At 41.5% G+C, this 19,589-nt stretch overlaps 2 non-coding genes across 2 annotated transcripts; both read left to right on the forward strand.

The window, feature by feature from the left end:
- The first annotated feature begins 2,129 nt into the window (after nucleotides 1–2,129).
- On the forward strand, nucleotides 2,130–2,203 carry TRNAE-UUC (transfer RNA glutamic acid (anticodon UUC)). The gene has a single exon. It is a non-coding gene; the product is annotated as a tRNA-Glu (tRNA).
- Nucleotides 2,204–19,177: 16,974 nt separating this feature from the next.
- On the forward strand, nucleotides 19,178–19,301 carry LOC138990577 (U6atac minor spliceosomal RNA). The gene has a single exon (XR_011466706.1). It is a non-coding gene; the product is annotated as a U6atac minor spliceosomal RNA (small nuclear RNA).
- Nucleotides 19,302–19,589: the final 288 nt, after the last annotated feature.

Here is a 19,589-nt window from a genome sequence, read left to right on the forward strand (position 1 = left end):
GATAATTGTAAGGACACATATTCATATTTATTTGTTAATTCATATAATGGTTGTTCAGTTGCTCGGTCATGTCCAACTCTTTGCAACCCCATGGACTGCATCACACCAGGCTTCCCTGCCCTTCACAATCTCCCAGAGTTTGCTCAAACTCATGTCCATTGAGCTGGTGATGCCATCCAACCATCTCATCCTCTGTTGCCCCTTTCTCCTCCTGCCCTCAATCTTTCCCAGCATCAGTCTTTTCCCATAAGTTGGCTCTTTGCATCAAGTAGCCAGAGCATTGGAGCTTCAGCATCATTCCTTCCAATGAATATTCAGAGATTGACTGGTTTAATCTTCTTGCTGTTCAAGGGACTCTCAAGTGTCTTCTCCAGCACCACAACTTGAAAGCATCCATTCTTTGGTGTTCAGCCTTCTTTATGCTCCAACTCTCACATCCATATAACTATTTGAAGGGAACATGATTATCATTAGTCCATTAATTATGATAACTTTTGAAAAAAGAATTATTATAAAGTAAGCACAAACTACTGATTGCCAATGTAATGATTTTCAAGCAAAAATTTAACAGGAAACTGACCAAAATAAGTTGTTCTTCTAATGGCCATAGCTTCCAAGTCCTAAGCAAACAGGAATTTTGCTTCAAAAAGAGAACAACTGAAAACAAAAACTGGCCCTTTGGACATAGTCTAAAAACATGCTTGATAATTGCATCCTAGTCGCTAATGGACGTTTGCCCATAGCCCCTAAACCATCCCATAATTTGAAAATGTTCAGTTTGTTTGTCATTTCTCAGTTTGCTGAGGTTTGGTTTTTGTCTCCACATCCAACTGCTCAGAATCTTATTCAAGCAGATCCAAACCACTCTGGTCTAGAAATAGGGCTTGAAATCTGGCCAGCCTGGTTTTTTATGCAATATTTCCAGTACTCCCGCTTTCAAAACAAGCTGGTGGAAAGAAAACGCTAGACAAGCCCCACTGTGGTATTCCAGAACTTTCCCAGTTCAGCCTGGAAACTTCAGAGAATTGTGAGATACAACCAAGAAAAATAAAAATAATACCACTTTACATTTGCCTAACATTTGATCATCTATGTGTAGCTAATGTTTATTCAGCAATTGAGTTTCACACATAATATCCGTTGAATCTTCCAAACAAGCCTGTGAAAAAGAGAATTTTCTCCTTTTCACAGAGGGTCTTTTTTACAGGGTATGAAGTGCCCAGGCCAGGTTCATGATTTTCTTGGAGTGTTCCCATCGTTATCTTCTTCGATCATCTGGGAACTGGGATCAGCAGGGCCTGGGAGCCCCTCCGTGCAGAACCAGGGTCAGGAAGGTGACTTTTTCAGGGTCATACCACCAACAAGAGACAAAAACTAGAGTCTGTGCTTTGTCCATATATGCTATCAATGCTGCTCAACTGCAAAAGCAGCTTAGCATTTAATGTTTTTAAAATATTTTAAATGCTTAATGCTTTTAAACAACAGTTATAGAAGTCTCACTAAAAGATGTGTTTCAAAGCAATTGCAGTACCATTTCATCCAGGGAAACAAGAGTTCAGCAAAGCTGACACTAAGTCTACACCCTCACACTGGATCATGGATGACGGTTTATAATGAGTACAAATTAAACAAGTTAACAAGGATGGAAAGGGTTGGTATATCCCAGTCATCAATAGGTCTAACCTACTATTTGTGGGGCAGGATAAGGTAAAGTTAGTCACAGCCTCTGATCCAGACTGTCCAGATTTAATCCTTTCATCTACTCACTGGTTCACATGTTAGGTGTGTACCTTAACTCTCCATGACTCTGCTTTCTCCTCTGTAATGTTACCTACCTCATGAATGTGTTGTATTAATTGAATTAATGTATGCAAAGTCCTGGAATAGTCTTTAGCAGGCACAATATAAGAGTTTGCTATTATCATGGACTACACCGACCCTCTGACTAGGTGCTGCCTTCTCATTTTAAGCAGATACATGTTGATTTCTGTAGTAGTGTGTAGATATTTTGTATCTCTGGTGGGAATATATTCCCTGAGGGCAAAAGTGGTTCACCATTCATTTGGTCTCCCAAAATGCCTAGCAAGAGTGGCAGACATAGAGAAGGTGATTAATAAATACTGGAGGATTCCCCTGATGGTCCAGTGGTTAAGATTCTGCACTTTCAATGCAGGGGGCCCAGGTTTGACCCCTGGTCAGGGAACTAAGATTCCCGCATGCTGCTTGGCATAGTCAAAAAATAAATAAGTCATTTTTAAAATATAATAAAATAGATACTTTTGGATGTGGTAAGCCAATTTTAAAATCTTATACTGCCATGTACCAATTCAAATTTCTCCAATGATTTCTGTTGCTTGGGGTGCAAATCTGACTTTCTCAGGTAGGCAGCCAAGTCTCTCTTACAAGTTCTGGGGATTCTTCCCCTGATTCTGGCCCAGCTGATTCGCTGGCCACATCCCAAGCATGGGTGGCAGTAACCCCCTTGTTGCCTTTGCTTATTTTTCTCCTCCTATCTAGAGTGCCTTCCTCCTGTGCTCAGCCTATCCAAATCACACACACCCTTCCCTCCAAGCCCACCTTCTCCTGGGAGCTGTTCTCGAACCCCCAAAGTCAAGCAGCTGTCTTCATCTTCTCTTGACCCCTATAGCTTTATAACTACAATTCATTTGGAATGTATCACTTTCAGTCTTAAGTTTTGGTCAAAATATTATGTCTTGTTTCCAAAGGGGGAAAAGGGCAAAATGAAAGCAGGGGGAAGGAGAAGGGTACTAGAGCTTTGAATCTCTCTGGAACTCATTTCAGCCAGAGAGGGAGGGGCTTGCAACAATGGGAAGAGATGGGACAACTGAGGCTCTTTGTCTGCCCTCCAGAGCAGACGCAGCAATCAGGGTCTTTTGTATTTCCATGCAAATGTTCATTGCAGCACCATTTACAATAGCCAGGACCTGGAAGCAACTAGGTCCATTGACAGATGAGTGGATAGAGAAGCAGTGATACATAGGGACTGCTACTCAGCCATAAAAAGGAACAAAACTGGGTCATCTGTAGTGATGGGCCTAGAATCTGTTACACAGAGTGAAGTAAGTCAGAAAGAGAAAAACAAATATATATTAAGGCATACGTATGGAATCTAGGTGGAGAAGGAAATGGCAACCCACTCCAGTATTTTTGCCTGGAGAATTCCATGGACAGAGGAGCCTGGTGGGCTACAGTCCATGGGGTCACAAAGAGTTGGACATGACTGAGTGACTAACACTATGGAATCTAGGAAGATGGTACAGATGAGCCTGTTTGCAGGGCAGAGATCAAGATGCAGACAGAAAATGAATATGAGGGCAGAGGGGGAAAAGGGGTGTGAGACAGATTGGGAGAATAGGATTGACATATATAACACATATCCACTACCACGAGTACAATAGATAGCTAGTGGGAAGCTGTTATATAACACAGGGAGGCAAGTTCCATACTCTGTGATGACCCAGAGAGGTGGGATGGGGATGGGGTGGGAGGGAGGTTCAAGAGGGAAGGGATATATGTGTACATATAGCTGATTCACTTCATTGTACAGCAGAAACTAATAGAACATTGTAAAGCAATTATACTCCAATTTAAAAAAGAAAAAAAGCAATCAGCCATGAAAACATAAATCCTTGATATTTGGAAGGCAGGGTCCTTTTTGCCAACTCTGGATCCCACAAGCTATGTTCAAGATGTTTCAGGAGCAGTGAGGGATAAGTAGCTACTACTGCACTAAGGGCTGAAACTGATCAAAATGAAGCTCTATTTACCAACCAAGTCAATGGACATGAACTTGGGCAAACTCCAAGAGATGGTGAGTGACAGGGAAGCCTGGCTTGCTGCAGTCCATGGGATCACACAGAGTCAGATACGACTTGGTGACTGAACATCAACAGCAGCCAACCAAGTCTCCATCCTGGAAATGGAAAGTATTCAACACACTCCTGAGTTCCAAAATGATTACAGCAGTTACATTCTGCCAGTGTAATTATTGGTTAGATGTGGAGGCAGATTCCTGGTGCTTCCCGCTCTGCCACTCTTGCAGAATTCTCTCCCATGTTTCCTCACTGATTATCTCCTTGTTAAATTATATGCCCTGTTGAGGGGGGATCACAGACATTGTCCACTTTGATCACCATTTGGACCTTCAGATTTGAACCTATTGCATTCTAGATACTCAATGTATTAGTTATCTGTTGTTAGATGAAAAACTACACCCAAAGCTTGCTTGCTCAAACCCACCATACTTACAATTATCTTCATGGTTTCTGTGGGTCAGGAATTCAAGAGCAACTCATATGAAGATTCTGGCTCAGGTTCTGGTTCAACCTCAACCCTGAGGTTGCAGCAGATATTGACCAGGGTCACAGGGATCTCAAGACTCTTCTAGGGCAGAGTGACTTCTGACATGGCCCACTCACAGTTCTAACTGTGCCAAGGGTTCTTGCTGATTCCTTTTTCCCACATGGTCCTCCCCGGGGCCTGACAATGTTCTCCCAGCAGAAGGCTGGCTCCCCCAGAGTGAGCAATCCAAGACCCAACAGAAGTCGTAAAGATCCAGCTTTGGAAGTAGTGTTGCATCTAGCAAGCTAGCATGGCTGTCAATAGATAATTTTTCTGGTTGGGTGTCTTCTCCTTCACTAGCTTAGATGCTCTTTGAAAGAAAAAACTTTCAAACTTCCTTGTAGTATCTGGTACAGTGCTTTGTATTTAGCAAGCACTCAAGTCTTTATTTTATTTTTTAAATTTTTGACAAGGACCATTTTTAAAGTCTTTATTGAATTTGTTACATTATTGCTTCTGGTTTAGGATTTATTTTTTGGCCATGTGGGATCTTAACTCTCCAACCAGGGATGGAACCCACACCCCTTTCATCAGAAGACAAAGTCTCAGCCACTGGACTGCTAGGGAAGTATTATCACTCAAGTCTTTAATATAGTCACAATCAATAGAAAGATATTTGCCAGTAAATAGTATCAATATTTTCATAATCAGCCAAATCATAATTTTTAGGTTTTTATTGGACAGTTATTTTACTCAGATGAATAATGTTTGAGGGAATAGAATTTCTGTCTTCAGTATTCTTTAAGCAAGCTGGGAATTTTGACGGACACCATCAGGAACAAGTTGCATATAATCTCCTTTGGCTACTGAGCATGACACTTAGTGATTTTCTTCTCTAAGTGTTATGTCTTCGTCTTTGAGGTTTTCATTTGCTTTTGTTGGCATAAACTCACTGTTTCTAGACCACCAGTACTCCTAAAGACCAAAATTAATTGCTAGTTTTATAGTTTTATATGTCTAAATGATAGGGATGCCAGATTGTTTCAAAATGAAAACACATCCAAATTTAATGAAGTTCAAAGGAAGAAATGTTTATTTATGGATTAAAGCATAAAATGATCTGTTGCTTGTAGTTACTGAAGTAGTGACAGCTCTTTTTAACAGGGAAAGGGAGGGCAAGTGGGGAAGCGCAAGGGAGAAAGTTCCTTCTGTGATGCTGAGCATGAATCAACAATCCAGACAGATAAATAAAAGGCCCATGGGTTTTGACACCAGTTGAAAACACATGATATCCAAGTGAAGTCTGCAAAAGGGAGGGGAGTCTCTGGTAAGAGGGTGGAGGTTTTCTTCTGTCAGCTCATCATTTGCTTGCTCAGGGAAGTCTCCACATGTCTGCAGGAATAGAGCATACTTTGTCCCTCTGGGGCACAGCTTTGGTGGCGGTTGAAGTTCATTGGTATCATTAAGCCTTCCCAGAGTTGTTGGAACAGAAGACACAGAATCTAAACTAGAAGGCCACCAAAGAGACTTATTTCCATGTCTTTTATGGCTACCACATCTCTATGCACATACTGCTTGAGATCGCATCACTGGGTACCATGTTCCCTGGAGCAGAAAGAGCTGGACAGCTGTTGTAATTGAGCAGAAGTCCGAAACCATTCTCTAAAGCTTTTCATTGTTTCCAAGAATGCAAAAGCATCTTAACAAATACTTTCTCCCATCACAAAATAGATCATTATCTAATGACACTTATTTCACTCAGTAAGACACTTAAAGTACTACATTCTTCATTTTGTTTAATCTGAACTTGTGGTAATATTAGAACTGGTATACATTGCACAATGATTTATAATTTTACATTTAGCACATAATTTCTATTAACTTCTACATTCATCCACTCTTTATACTAACTTTCTCTGAAATGAATTGAAATTTAAATATAGATTTAAATATTTTACTATTTAAATATAGTAGAAAGCACATTAGATTTGGAGTCAGAAAACCCAGGTCCAGTTTCCCCTGTGATCATGAACATAAGGCTTAATTTCTCAGAGTTTCGTCTCAAGTCCATCATAGGTAAATGATGGATAAAGCAAGGATAATCCTATCACCTTCCGTGCTCATTAAGATTGCTGTGAAAATCAAAAGCATCAGTGTATATGAAAGCCCCCAGTAACACGTGTTTTACAAGATTTGAGATATGTTAATATTTTTATCTTACTCATAAGCTACAAAGGTGATACTTCCAAACGCGCGGCATGTCCTCTGCTCCACCTCTTAGCCCCGCCTGGCTTCCAAAAGCGAAGTCATCATATTAGCTCATCTGTTATAACCTTCCGATTCCATCGATGGAAATTGTCCATGAGTCAGGGTGTCTGATTCTGGTAGAGACTGTCAGCTATTGTTACTCCTTCAAAGCCTTCATCATAATATATTCTAATAATAACATGATAATGGTCTAATGATCTGAGAGGACAGAAATCATTTTCTCAAAGATCCAATCTTAATCCCAAATGGAGTGAAATAAGACTGTTTTCCAGCTCCCTTCTTTCTCTGTGTCTAAATAATTTGATGCAGCTTTTAGATGGATTAGAGACATGGTTTACTGTGAACATTTTTTTTTCTCCAAGAAAATGGATTATCAAAGAGAATAAGTCAAAAATAATGCTGAAATCAAAAATCAAGATTTGGGACAAGCCATCTTCATTGTTCAAATTAAAGATGTTAAGAAACTCCACCTTAGATGCTAGTTTGGTTCCTTTGCAGTAGATTGTGTAGCTAATTCCCAGTGTCTTGAGTCAGGGATAGATACTCAAGGTCAGTTGCTCCTCAGGAATCATGGCAAAGTTCTTCCATGGTCAGGCTAGCCAATTGGCAATACCAGCCGCCTTAACATGTGCTGTCCAGGCTCCAGTCATATTGTCCATGATCTATGGTGTGGAACAATGGGTTTTTAGCTAAGGAGGGAGACCCAAAGCTGTACACCAGGAAAATGTGGTCCCAGTCCAGTTTCAGTCTGTGATAAGAAAGGCGTTCCTGATAAGAAACATACAGATAGGGTTCCTTAGCCATCACAAAGAAAGGTCAGCTTTGTGTCTGCATCTCTATTCCTGCCCTGCAAACAGGCTTATCTGTACTGCCTTTCTAGATTCCACGTGCTGTGCTTAGTTGGCTCAGCTGTGTCCGACTCTTTGCAACCCCATGGACTGTAGGCCACCAGGCTCCTCTGTCCATGGGGAATCTCCAGGCAAGAATACTGGAGTGGGTTGCCATCCCCTCCTCCAGGGCATCTTCCCAACCCAGGGATCAAACCCAGGTCTCCCACATTGCAGGTGGATTCTTTACTGTCTGAGCATACATATGTGTTAATGCATGATATTTGTTTTTCTCTTTCTGACTTACTTCACTCTCTATAATAGACTCTAGGCCCATCCACATCACTACAATTGACCTAATTTGGTCCCTTTTATGGCTGAGTAATATTCCATTGTATTTAAAATAGCTAGCTAGTGGGAAGCTGCTGTATAGCACAGGGAGCCCAGGTCAGTGCTCTGTGATGACCTAGAGGAGTAGGATGGGGGGGTGGTAGGGAGGTTCGAGAAGGAGGGGTATATATGTATACATTTAGCTGACTCACTTTGTCATACAGCAAACACTAACACAATATTGTAAAGCAATTATATTGCAATTTTTTAAAAGAAAAAAAAGAAATATCAGCTTTGCCACCTTTGTGTCTGGTGTCCAATAAATTAGAATGTCCCTTCAATCAGCAGTAGAGGCTATGCCTTTCAGTCACTTGCCAAAGAACACAGCCTTGAAATCTCAGCATTGCTAAAAGCCCATGGAAACAAAGGCTATCTCTAGAAAGAAGAACTTGAAGTTCCTTACATAGAGATCAGTAAAATACATTCCTTTTCAAACTTAGTACCTAGAGGGAGTCTATTCCACCTGATTATTTCATCAGGCAAATACAAGTATAAAACACATCCACATCTTCATTTAGTTGTAATTAGAGGTATATTTCGGGCTTCCTTGGTAGCTTAGCTGGTAGAGAATCCACCTGCATTTTTGCAGGAAACCCCAGTTCAATTCCTAGGTTGGGAAGATCCCCTGGAGAAGGGATAGGCTACCCATTCCAGTATTCTTGAGCTTCCCTGGTGGCTCAGATGGTAAAGAACCCACCTGTGATGCAGGAGACCTGGATTCAATCCCTGGGTTGGGAAGGTCCCCTGGAAGAGAGCATGACAATACTAGAGCATGTAACACTCTAGTTTTCTTGCCTGGAGAATCCCCATGGACAGAGAAGCCTGGCAGGCTACAATCCCTGGGGTTGCAAAGAGTCGGACATGACTGAGTGACTAAGTACAACACAGAGGTATATTTCATAGTGAATTATAAAAACTTGGCCTACAATTTTAATTTCCTATCCACTTCTCACTTTGTGGTGTGTAGTTTTCACTCAAATATTCCTTGTGTGTGTGAATGTACACACACATACGCCACATGTCATTATCATCATCCATGTAAGTGGTTTGAGAAAATAGGTAAAAAAAAAAAAAACTATAAAATGGATCTTATAATTCCCAAATTTTCCTATACTCAGTATAGCAAGGTGTGAAAACCTAAGAATAATGTGTACATTATTGGGGTTAAAAATATTCTTAGTATCTCCTGGAAGCCAACTCTGAACCCTGACTTGACTAATTTCTACTCATTACTCAAGAAGCATCTCTGGAGTTATCACTTCCAGGAAGCTTTTCATCTACCTAGAACTCAAGCCATAGTTACAGTCCCTGCCCTGTAGCCAGTGGAGTTGGTCATGACCCTGACTGTTCCCTGCTGTAACCTGTGAGCTTCCTGAGACTAGATACTGTCTTATCTCTGAAGCTCCAGCACCTACCATAGCACCTGGTGTATAATAATACCACTAAAAATGATTATAGAATAAATACGAAAATACACCACATGTCTTAACAGTAGGAAGCAACTTTGCAAAGATGATTGAAACCAAAAATCTAGTTGTAGAACTTGAACTATGAAATAATGCACTGAAATAAATGATCTCTTTTGTACTCTGTTCAAATATCAATCTCAGTTTTGTTCATTTGAAAAAGGAGAATTGGCAAGATTATTAAGCAGTATACTCTTAAAGTATTTTTAGACTGATATTGTCACCATATACATCTGCATTAGTAAAAGATGTGAGGGAAGAGCTCTGTAAGTGAAAACAAATGCATTTTTAAACATTATTATCCTTTTAATTTAGAAAATATTAGAAAAATTAAGCCTTCTGCAGAAACCAACTGAAACTGTTTCACTCTGGATTCTTTGAGACAGATTGAATCTTACCTCATTGAGAGTTTTAAGATGTACGGTCTTGGCCAAATGTAGTCTGAACTCCAACGTAGCATTACCCAAGTGATTTTTTTTTTTTTGGATGGGATCATTTTTTTGTAAGCCTTTTACTGAATTTGTTATAATATTGTTTCTGTTTCATGTTTTGGTTTTTTTGGCCCTGAGGTATGTGGGATTTTAGCTTCCCAACCAGGGATCGAACCCACACCTCTTGCATTGGAAGGCAAAGTTTCCGGATTTTAGCTTCCCAACCAGGGATCGAACCCACACCTCTTGCATTGGAAGGCAAAGTTTCCATCACTGGACCACCAGGGAAATCTCTTCCAAAGTGATCTTAATATTAATCAGAAATCAGAATTTTTGATCATTAATGAAATGCACACAAGAATAAGAGCCTATGGGCTATGGAAGAAGAGTCAGAAGGTTAATAGAACAGCATGAGATACTAGGATTCTATTCATTTTCCAAGCTTTTGAGATTAGCTATTCACAGTAGCCAAGACATGGGCATCGCCTCAGTGTCCACCAGTGGGTGAATGGATAAAGAAAAAGTGGTGTCTACACACAGTGAAATATTATTCAGCCTTAAAAAAGAAGGGAAGCCTGCCATTTGCAACAACACAGAAGAACCTAGAGGACATTAAGTTTAATGAAATAAGCCAGTCACAGAAGGACAAACACTACCTGGCACCACCTTTTGTGAAATTTGGAATAGTCAAATTCATAGAAGTAGAACAGTGGTTATCAGGAGCCAGAGGGAGCAGAACAAGGAAGGTATCAGTCAAGGGGTACAGAGTTCCAGTTACACGAGATAAATAAACTGCTGGGTGCAGTAGCACAGAGCCCATCATTACCAGCATCGTGTTCTGTAGTTAAATATTTGCTAAGAGGGTAGATCTTATGTTGTCTTCTCGTCACATAATAACAGTACATAAAGAGAATGGGGTGGGAGGAAATTTTTAGAGGTGATGTATATGTTTATGGCATAGTTGTATGATGGTTCACGAATGTACCTCTCCAAACTCAAGTTATTTTTTTTTAAGAAAAGATACTTCAACAGGCACAAACATATAAATACACATAAACAAAAGCCTGCCTTTTCCCTCCCTGTTTATGAGAGTCCGTGTTACCCAGTTTTGAGATCTAGTTTCTAGTCTCACAACTACAGCATTCCTAAAGTTCAAGTCCACATCATAAGAGAAAGAGAACAGATGGAAATTTGTCTGCTGTCTTGGTTGCTACTTTATTATTGATGTGTCTACTGGATGTCCCCACCTCAGCGGAGAGATTAGAGATGACTGGAATCTGACCCATCCAAGGGAAGGAGTCAGAACTTGGGGGCATAGAGGGGGCTGCAGAGGACCATGACTTACCCAGAGAAAGGGAGGTAGTTTCTCCTTTCTCCTAGAAAGGTAGGAGGTAGAAAGCAGGGGCTGGATGCAATGAAGCCTGCGGGCCACACATCAAAATGTCCCCTAGATCAGGGGTTCCCAACCTCCAGGATCTAATGTCTGATGATCTGAGGTAGAGCTGATCATTTCTATTGTTAGAGATATAACAATAATAGAAATAAAGTGCACAGTAAATGTGACCCATTTGAATCATCCCCAAACCATCCCCTGATCCCTATCCCTAGAAAAATAATTGTCTTCCATGAAACCGGTCCCTAGTGCCAAAAACTTGGGGACCGCTGCCCAAGAGCGGTTCACTGCAAGCTGCACTCAGGTCCTTAGTACCTACTTACTTAGAGAACCTGCATAAATATACACAGGCTTTCTTATGCATCTACTTCATATGTGAGGAGAGAGAAACCTGGATGTAACCAGATTTAGCTGAACTGGGTTTATGGGAAAGAAGGCCTAAATCCTGATTTATTGGCAGAGGAATTTGTCCTCCAGAATTTGAATTCTTATCCCTGAGCTAAAACAGGGCAAATGCCCAGCCTTTCACACCTTCTGACTCTTGGAAATGCTGCTTTTCCTCTTTTCTCTCTTGCTACGCCTGCTTGCCTTCCCTTTGGCCTCCTCAGACGCCACCACATACACTTGTGTGCATGCTCAGTTGCTTCAGTCATGTCCAACTCTTTGCCATCCTATGGACTGCAGCCCGCCAGGCTCCTCTGTCCGTGGTATTCTCCGGGCAAGAATACTGGAGTGAGTTGTCATGCCCCTCTTCCAGGGAATCTTCCTGACCCAGGGATCGAACCTGCATCGCCTATGTCTACCTGGGTTGCCAAGTGGTCCACACATACATACATTTTATTAAAAGTTGAATTATCTTTGTTATTCTGTTGAAGGTCCCATCAAATTGCCAGAGGCCTTCCTTCAGCCTCCCCTGGGATCAACAGTGTGCAGCTGCCTGAGAAAAATCCACACATGTTTATAGAAAAACAGAAGTATATCATGCTGTGCGTGTATGTGTGTGTGTATGCTTGTAGGCATATGTATATGTGTGCATATGTATGCATAAATGTGCATGTGTTGTATAGGGCATAATCAGAAAGGAGAGAGAACAGGGGGTCAAGAGAAAGGGGCTGCCTGCATATATAAAGAACTATTGACCAGAAGGAATCAGTCCTTTCAATAACCCATCCACCCATCACCATGACAAAAACACAAGACAACACAATTAGGGAAGGAGGGATGCTTTTTTATCTTAGAGGAGGGAGAGAGACAAAAAGTAAGCAAGCTATGAAAAATAGACTTCTACCTCAATTTTCTTAACCAAATCCAAAATGTACTGCTTATAGCATTGGCAGTTTACAATGGCAATTAACATCAATCCTAGGGTCTAATTAACCTCAATCAACAAGTCTAAGTAGGTTAATTAAATAGGATTTGGCTAAGCATGAAGCAGAAAAATACAGCTGTCTCATTTAAATATGATTTACAGAGGAAAGTCACCCCTTACCAAAGTTTTTCAATTTCTTTTTGGGCGGCAAAGTAAATTGGAGGATGGGGTGGGGTGGAGGTGTCACCCAGAACACCTCTTATGGTCTGCCTCGTCTCAGATTTCCTTGGTCTAAGTCAGTCAGTATTGGAGCCTGTACCTCCAATATTCTTTCCAGGTTATTCGCCTTGATCTCAATCTAATCTTCTCTAAGAAACCTGGACTCATCCCTTTGTTGTTTATTTTGCACCTACCTATCCACCCCCACTCCCTTATGTTATAAATTCCTTCAGGGCACACAGTCTATTTGATTTATCCTCATCTCCTTAAAGTCATCAAGCCAAGTGCTTTGTGAGTAGTAAGTGCCCAATTAATCGTGCTTTTAATTGGATTTTCATCAAAATGTACTTTTTTCTCACCACGCCCCCAATCATAATTTGGATTCCTGGGCTTTAAGATAAAAGAGTCCAGATTCTGTGTGGGACGGAAGCATTGCAAGCTGCAGGGGTCTCTCTGGTCCTGTCTTCAGTGCCTTGTTGGCATCCCCAGGATTGTTCTACCCCTGTCATTCACCACGAGATCAAGGGGGCCAATTTGGTCAATGGTGACATCAAAGGTTCTGAATATTTGACTTTCAAAAGAGCTCATCAGGGAACTTTCCTGATGGTTCAGTGGTTAAGATTTCACCTTCCAACACAGGCAGTGCAGGTTCGATCCCCGGCTAGAGAGCTAAGAACTCATATGCCTCTCAGCCAAAAGCCAAAACATAAAACAACAGAAGCAATATTATAACAAATTCAATAAAGACTTTGAAATATGAACCACATCAAAAAAAAAATCTTTTAAAAAACAAAGAGCTAATCAGCATACACTTTAGGAGTTCCATGAACAGAGCCACTGCTATGGCTTGATAAGGTCAAACTGGCCAATTCAGACTCTGCATTAGTTCTGTCATTATTAAATGTCTGCAGCCTAGTGTGTCTGTGAAAAAAAAATATGAATTTTTTTTCTTTTTATTAGAAGCATTTCAGGTTACATGGGCACACCTGTCTTCTCAAATAATACCCATCTTGTAGCTGACACTCTGAAAGCAAACAGAAGATCCTTCCGGGCCCTGAGCTGTCAGATCACAGAAGGGACCTCAGGAATCAGTCTGCTCTGCCCCCTCATTTGACATATGTGGAATACTCAAGCTGGCCAGGTCATGCTCCCCTGGAAACTGACCAGCCCTGAGCCCATTCTCTGCCCCTGATTCTGTTCTAGCCAGTAGGGAGCTGCTGTCACTCCATCAGGAATAAAAGCTCAGAGTCCTCTAGGCTTGCCAGAGCTCCACTGGAGACAAAGAACTGTAGAATCCGGTTGAGCTATCAGGTATTATTATTTACTGGGGGTAAGGGGTTGTCTGCACCCACTGGAGAGATAGAGTATGCCACTGTGGACGGGTTCCCAGACAGAGCCAAGGAACTATTGCAGCCACATTTTTTTTCTTTTTAAAGAATTATTCTTTGATTTCTCTTCTTTATAGGAGTATAATTGCTTTATAATGTTGTGTGTGAGGCACTTATTACTACAGTTATCTTAATGAAAAATTCAAATATATCATTCGAATGTTTATTTTTAGGTTTGAAAACTGAGGCTCAAGAATTTTTTTCAAACCCAGATTTCTGAATCCTTCCTGTTTAACACCAATTGAGGTAGAAAATCAGATGAGTTAGAAGACCTAAGAGGACAGGGGCAGGCCTGTCTGATATGTGGGTTGACTGTTGGTCCTCGCAAGGACCCGGTTATCCTAATCCCACCTGCCTCTCTGTCTCCAGTCTCTCACTGTCCTCTGTCTGGTAAACATGCACACTTGCTTTCTTGTTTGTTTTGAGCCCTGTCTAAAACTGTTTTCATCACATGGCCCTTACATTGTTCTTTCTTTGAATTCTGAGCACCTGTCTAAGCTGGATTCCTCCTCTGGTTACTCCAGCCAAAAGCTGGGAATCCTCACAAGTGATTCTGTCTATCCTGAAAGGCCCTGTGACCTCCCTGCTCAACTGCTCTGGTTAAGACCTCTCCCTAGGTCAAACATTTCCCTCCCACAAATCAGTCTCTCCATCAAGACCCATGATTCATCTTAAGGGCTTCCCAGTGGCTCAGCAACAGAGAATCCGCCCTGATGCAGGAGACACGGGTTAGATCACTGGGACAAGAAGATCCCCTGGAGGAGAGCATGGCAACTCACTCCAGTAATCTTGCTTGGAGTATCCCATGGACAGAGGCGCCTGGCAGGCTATAGTCCATGGGGTCTAAAAGTGTTGGACACAACTGAAGGGACTGAGCATGCATGCACTCATCTTAGAGGCAGTTTTCCACTCAAATCTTACATTCTAGGAGGGTTCAGTCCAACAGAACCTTCCATGATGATGGAAATATTCTGTATCTGCTCTGTCCAGTATGGTAGCCACTGATGGTATGGGACCATTGAGAATTTTTCAGTGTCAAGAAGAACAAGGTAGATCCACATGTATTGATGTGAACAATCTCCAGATACATTGGTAGGTCAAAATAAAAACAAAGCTTAGGACCTTCTTTTCAGCATGCCAACATTTATGTTATAAAAGTGAAAAGGTGCACTGAAACATAAGCTTGTATTCACAGATAATATCTCTGAATAAAATGAAAAAAAAATAGCGTAATTTTATAAGGAGGAGAACCAGGGCTTTGGAGATAGGAATAGAAGAAAAACTTTGTTTCACTGAATTTTTTACCATGCACTTGTATTATCTAATTAAAGGTTGTTTAAATTTTGAAACATGAGTAACTGTGCTATTTAAACAGAGTACAAAAGGATGGAGGATTATAGTCTTAGTGATTTCTATCATAAGTCCTCAGAATTTTAGAAATTTCTCCTATACCTCAGAATTATTCACAAAATCCCATCTATTTTATATGAGTCATTTTCTGTCTAGTCACTAGAAATTTAGTTTGCATAAATATTTCTGCTGCTACTGCTGCTGCTGCTAAGTCGCTTCAGTTGTGTCCGACTCTGTGTGACCCCATAGACAGCAGCCCACCAGGCTCCCCCATCCCTGGGATTCTCCAGGCAAGAACACTGGAGTGGGTTGCCATTTCCTTCTCCAATGCATGAAAGTGAAAAGTGAGAGTGAAGTTGCTCAGTCATGTCCAACTCTTAGTGACCCATGGACTGCAGCCCACCGGGCTCCTCCTTCCATGGGATTTTCCAGGCAAGGGTACTGGAGTTTTACCCATAATGAACTTAAAAGTACAACTTTTAACTCATCATTTTCACACCAATACTAACTGGTACATTTTTTAATCTCCATCAGTAGGACCTGAATTTAGAGATACATGTTTGGACTTCATTTTTGGATGTTGAACTTTATTCATTCCTTATTTTTCAAAACATTTGCATGAGTTAGTTTATTACTATCCATGTTAGAAAGCAGAAAATAGTATTTTTAACAATAAGTCAATTTCCTATTAAAATAAAGGCAGGACAATGAAAATTCTAACTGGAATCTAAAATTGGGTTTTTCTGTCAGTACCTTGAAAATACATAGACTTGAAAATGAGCCAAACTTTCCAATAAATACTAGTTACCTGGCAAATGCTCATTAAACATCCTTTATACAGAACACAGTGTAGGAATTCCATGAGGAAAATTCTCGAAGATGGTTCCTCTCTCCCTAAGAAAAATGTTTCCTGGGAAATGCGAGACACACATACTCATGGAAATAAGTAAGTGAAACAGAGCTCCACTTGATTAGTTTCAAGAGAATAATATAGTCAGAAAGTGGAGAGAACTAAAAATTTTCTGGCTGGGGTGTTGAGAAAAGGTTTTATTGAAGAGGTAAGATTTAAGTCACTCTTAAAGAATAGATATGACTTTTTATAAAATATATGATCCAAGTATTCAAGATAATTCCGATAGGAAATAGTATACACAAGTTTATCTTGACCATGTTATCGCATTCACCTTGAAGGTCAAATTAGATCAGTCACCATCTTTCATCAAATTAGATCAATCATCAGCATTCATTGAATTAGATTAATCACTATCAATCATCAATTGTTATCGAGGAATTGGGAGAGTAGCATTTTCTTCCCCTTTACCCGTCGCTCTTCCCCTCCCTGACTTCACCCTCTTTCCTATTCTATTCTTCTATCCCCCACCTCACCCAGCACATAACTGAGTCAACTGCAAAATTGGTATAAAAAAGAAAGAAAGAAAGAAAAATATTCAAGGAAGCTGTCTGTACACACCCTGTCACATGTCTGGCATGGATACAGAGTTAAAAGAGCAGCAGTCTGGTCCATGGGACTTTCCACACCTCATTCGGCAGTGGGATTGTTACCCTGAATCTCACACAGTGATGTCAGCCTGAGTTCTTCCAAGTTCACCATGGAGAAAAACACCTTTACTTGCTGACAGATATTCTACGAACTCCCTGCTTCTTTTAGGGAACTTTCTTGAGCAGTCCATACCAACTTCCCATACCCCCCAGACTTGACACTGAAACATGAAGATGTCATCTTCAAATTTCCTGTGGCTCCCAGTCCAAGGGCCTGATTGAGAGAAAGCCTTGAGGCCAGTCAGGGGCTTTGGGATACCAACATGACATACAAATCCCTCAACTCTTTCAAAAGTGTTGTTCTTTCCTTATCATTGTAATCGTACATCCTGCTCTCCCAGAGAGAATGCTCTTTAAACAGATTGGCCCTAAATCTCATTGCTGCCTGTGACCATTTCCCAAGACCTGGGCAGCTGTACTATACCAGGTCTCACGGCATTTCTGCCCACAATCCAATCACATCAGCTCACCAGGAGATACCCATTACTCATGTGTTCATAAAGCTCTCTAGGAGGACACATGGTCCCTTGATGAAGGGAAATTTTCAGTCCAGAAACTTTTTGGACTGTCTTTAGCTAGTGTGTTCGTGCTCAGTCGCTCAGTCATGTCGGACTCTTTACGATCCTATGGACTATAACCCACCAGGCTCCTCTGGCCCTGAAATTTTTCCAGGGAAGAATACTATAGTGGGTTGCCATTTCCTTCTCCAGGGGGATCTTCCCAACTCAGGGATCAAGCCTGCATCTCCTGCATGCCCCTAGAGACGAGATTCAAAGAAATTCAAGGAATCTTTGTTGGTTCCTGTCCTTAAAAACCTCCTGCCTTAAAAAGACAGGGAGATTTATTACCACCGAGTCACCTGGAAAGCCAAAACCATCACCACCTATCTATAATGACTAATGCAGAAGATGTTTTATTCAGAATTGCATCTGATACTGGTGATGATTCTCAAACTATCGGTCTTTGATTGTTTCAACACTAACACCCTTTAGTTACTGATCCTGGCACAAGGGGTGATGGTGAACAGAGATACTAAAAAGAGTTGAGTGAGAAATACTGGGATTCTGTCCTACCCATCACCCCTTTTATGATCAGATCCCCAAAGAAATGCTCTCACATAGAATCTAGAGACTGGAGGGCTCCTTTTTTAACCATCTGGCCTTGAAACCCACACCCCCAAACTGGTCCTTTCTGCTGACACAGACAGGTCCTCTCCTTTCCCTCCAAATCCCAATTTTGCCATCAGGAAGTTACTGACCACAGCTACAAGAAGCATTTACAGGCACCCAAGCCTACCCTCAGGAAGCAAGAGCAAGTTGGATTTGCAAAAAGGAGCCAAGCTTAGTGACCTCCAACAAAGAAAAGGTGGCAGAAGGGTCTATGCCCTTTTAAGCATGGTGATCTTGTCTACTTGTGAAGTAACCAGCCAGGGTCTGGAAATGTGACCAGTTAATTAGTGACCCTTACAGTTGGAATGGAGAAGGCAATGGCACCCCACTCCAGTACTCTTGCCTGGAAAATCCCATGGATGGAGGAGCCTGGAAGGCTGCAGTCCATGGGGTCGCTGAGGGTCGGACAGGACTGAACAACTTCACTTTCACTTTTCACTTTCATGCATTGGAGAAGGAAATGGCAACCCACTCCAGTGTTCTTGCCTGGAGAATCCCAGGGACAGGGCAGCCTTGTGGGCTGCCATCTCTGGGGTTGCACAGAGTTGGACATGACTGAAGTGACTTAGCAGCAGCAACAGTTGGAAAACAACAGGAGACAGGGGCAGGAAGAGACAGACTTGCAAGTTTTCTCTCCTTCTTACAATATGTGGTGTGATAAGTGAGTAGTTCCTTCCCAAGAAAGCACAAGCTTTTTGAGAACAGGAGTCAAAAATTGTTCCTTGAATTTCTTTGAATCTCATCTCTGGGGCCTGGCTATGAAAGCACACACTAATCAATCAGATTTGACCAGCCTGTGGTCTGATTGACATCATCCTGACACCCACCTTCCTCATCTCCCCTCCTCCTTTCTTGTGTCCAGGTTTCCTGTGCTGATTCTGCAGGATAGTCTTGGGGGGAAGGAGACTTCCTGAATGCAAGTTGGCACCTGACCAGTGTCTTCTCCAGGCTCCTGCCTGCCAAGCCATAAACCATCTGCTGCACAGGGGATCTGACATGATAATCTCCCATTACCTTCAAGGAACAATGCATGCAAGGAAAACATAATGGGCCAACAATTTTAGATATTCCTGAGTTTTAAAATCGCAACAATAAAACCATATGAGTGTTGTATGAAAGGAGAGAAGGTTAGCACTCCTTTGACAAGGATTGAAGGGGCTCTTGGGCCTGACAATACACATATGTTAAGGCATTGCCTCCTATTTTGTGGCATCTAACCACTGTTTTTTAAAAACTATGGCTTATTTTGCATTGTTGTATGGCAGAAATCCAGAGAAGGCAATGGCACCCCACTCCAGTACTCTTGCTTGGAAAATCCCATGGACGGAGAAGCCTGTTAGGCTGCAATCCATGGGGTCGCTAAGAGTTGGACATGACTGAACGACTTCACTTTCACTTTTCACTTTCATGCATTGGAGAAGAAAATGGCAACCCACTCCAGTGTTCTTGCCTGGAGAGTCCCAGGGATGGGGGAGCCTGGTGGGCTGCCGTCTATGGGGTTGCACAGAGTCAGACAC

This window comes from Bos mutus, chromosome 13 (assembly GCF_027580195.1).
Source record: "Bos mutus isolate GX-2022 chromosome 13, NWIPB_WYAK_1.1, whole genome shotgun sequence".
Classification (NCBI taxonomy): Eukaryota; Metazoa; Chordata; class Mammalia; order Artiodactyla; family Bovidae; genus Bos; species Bos mutus.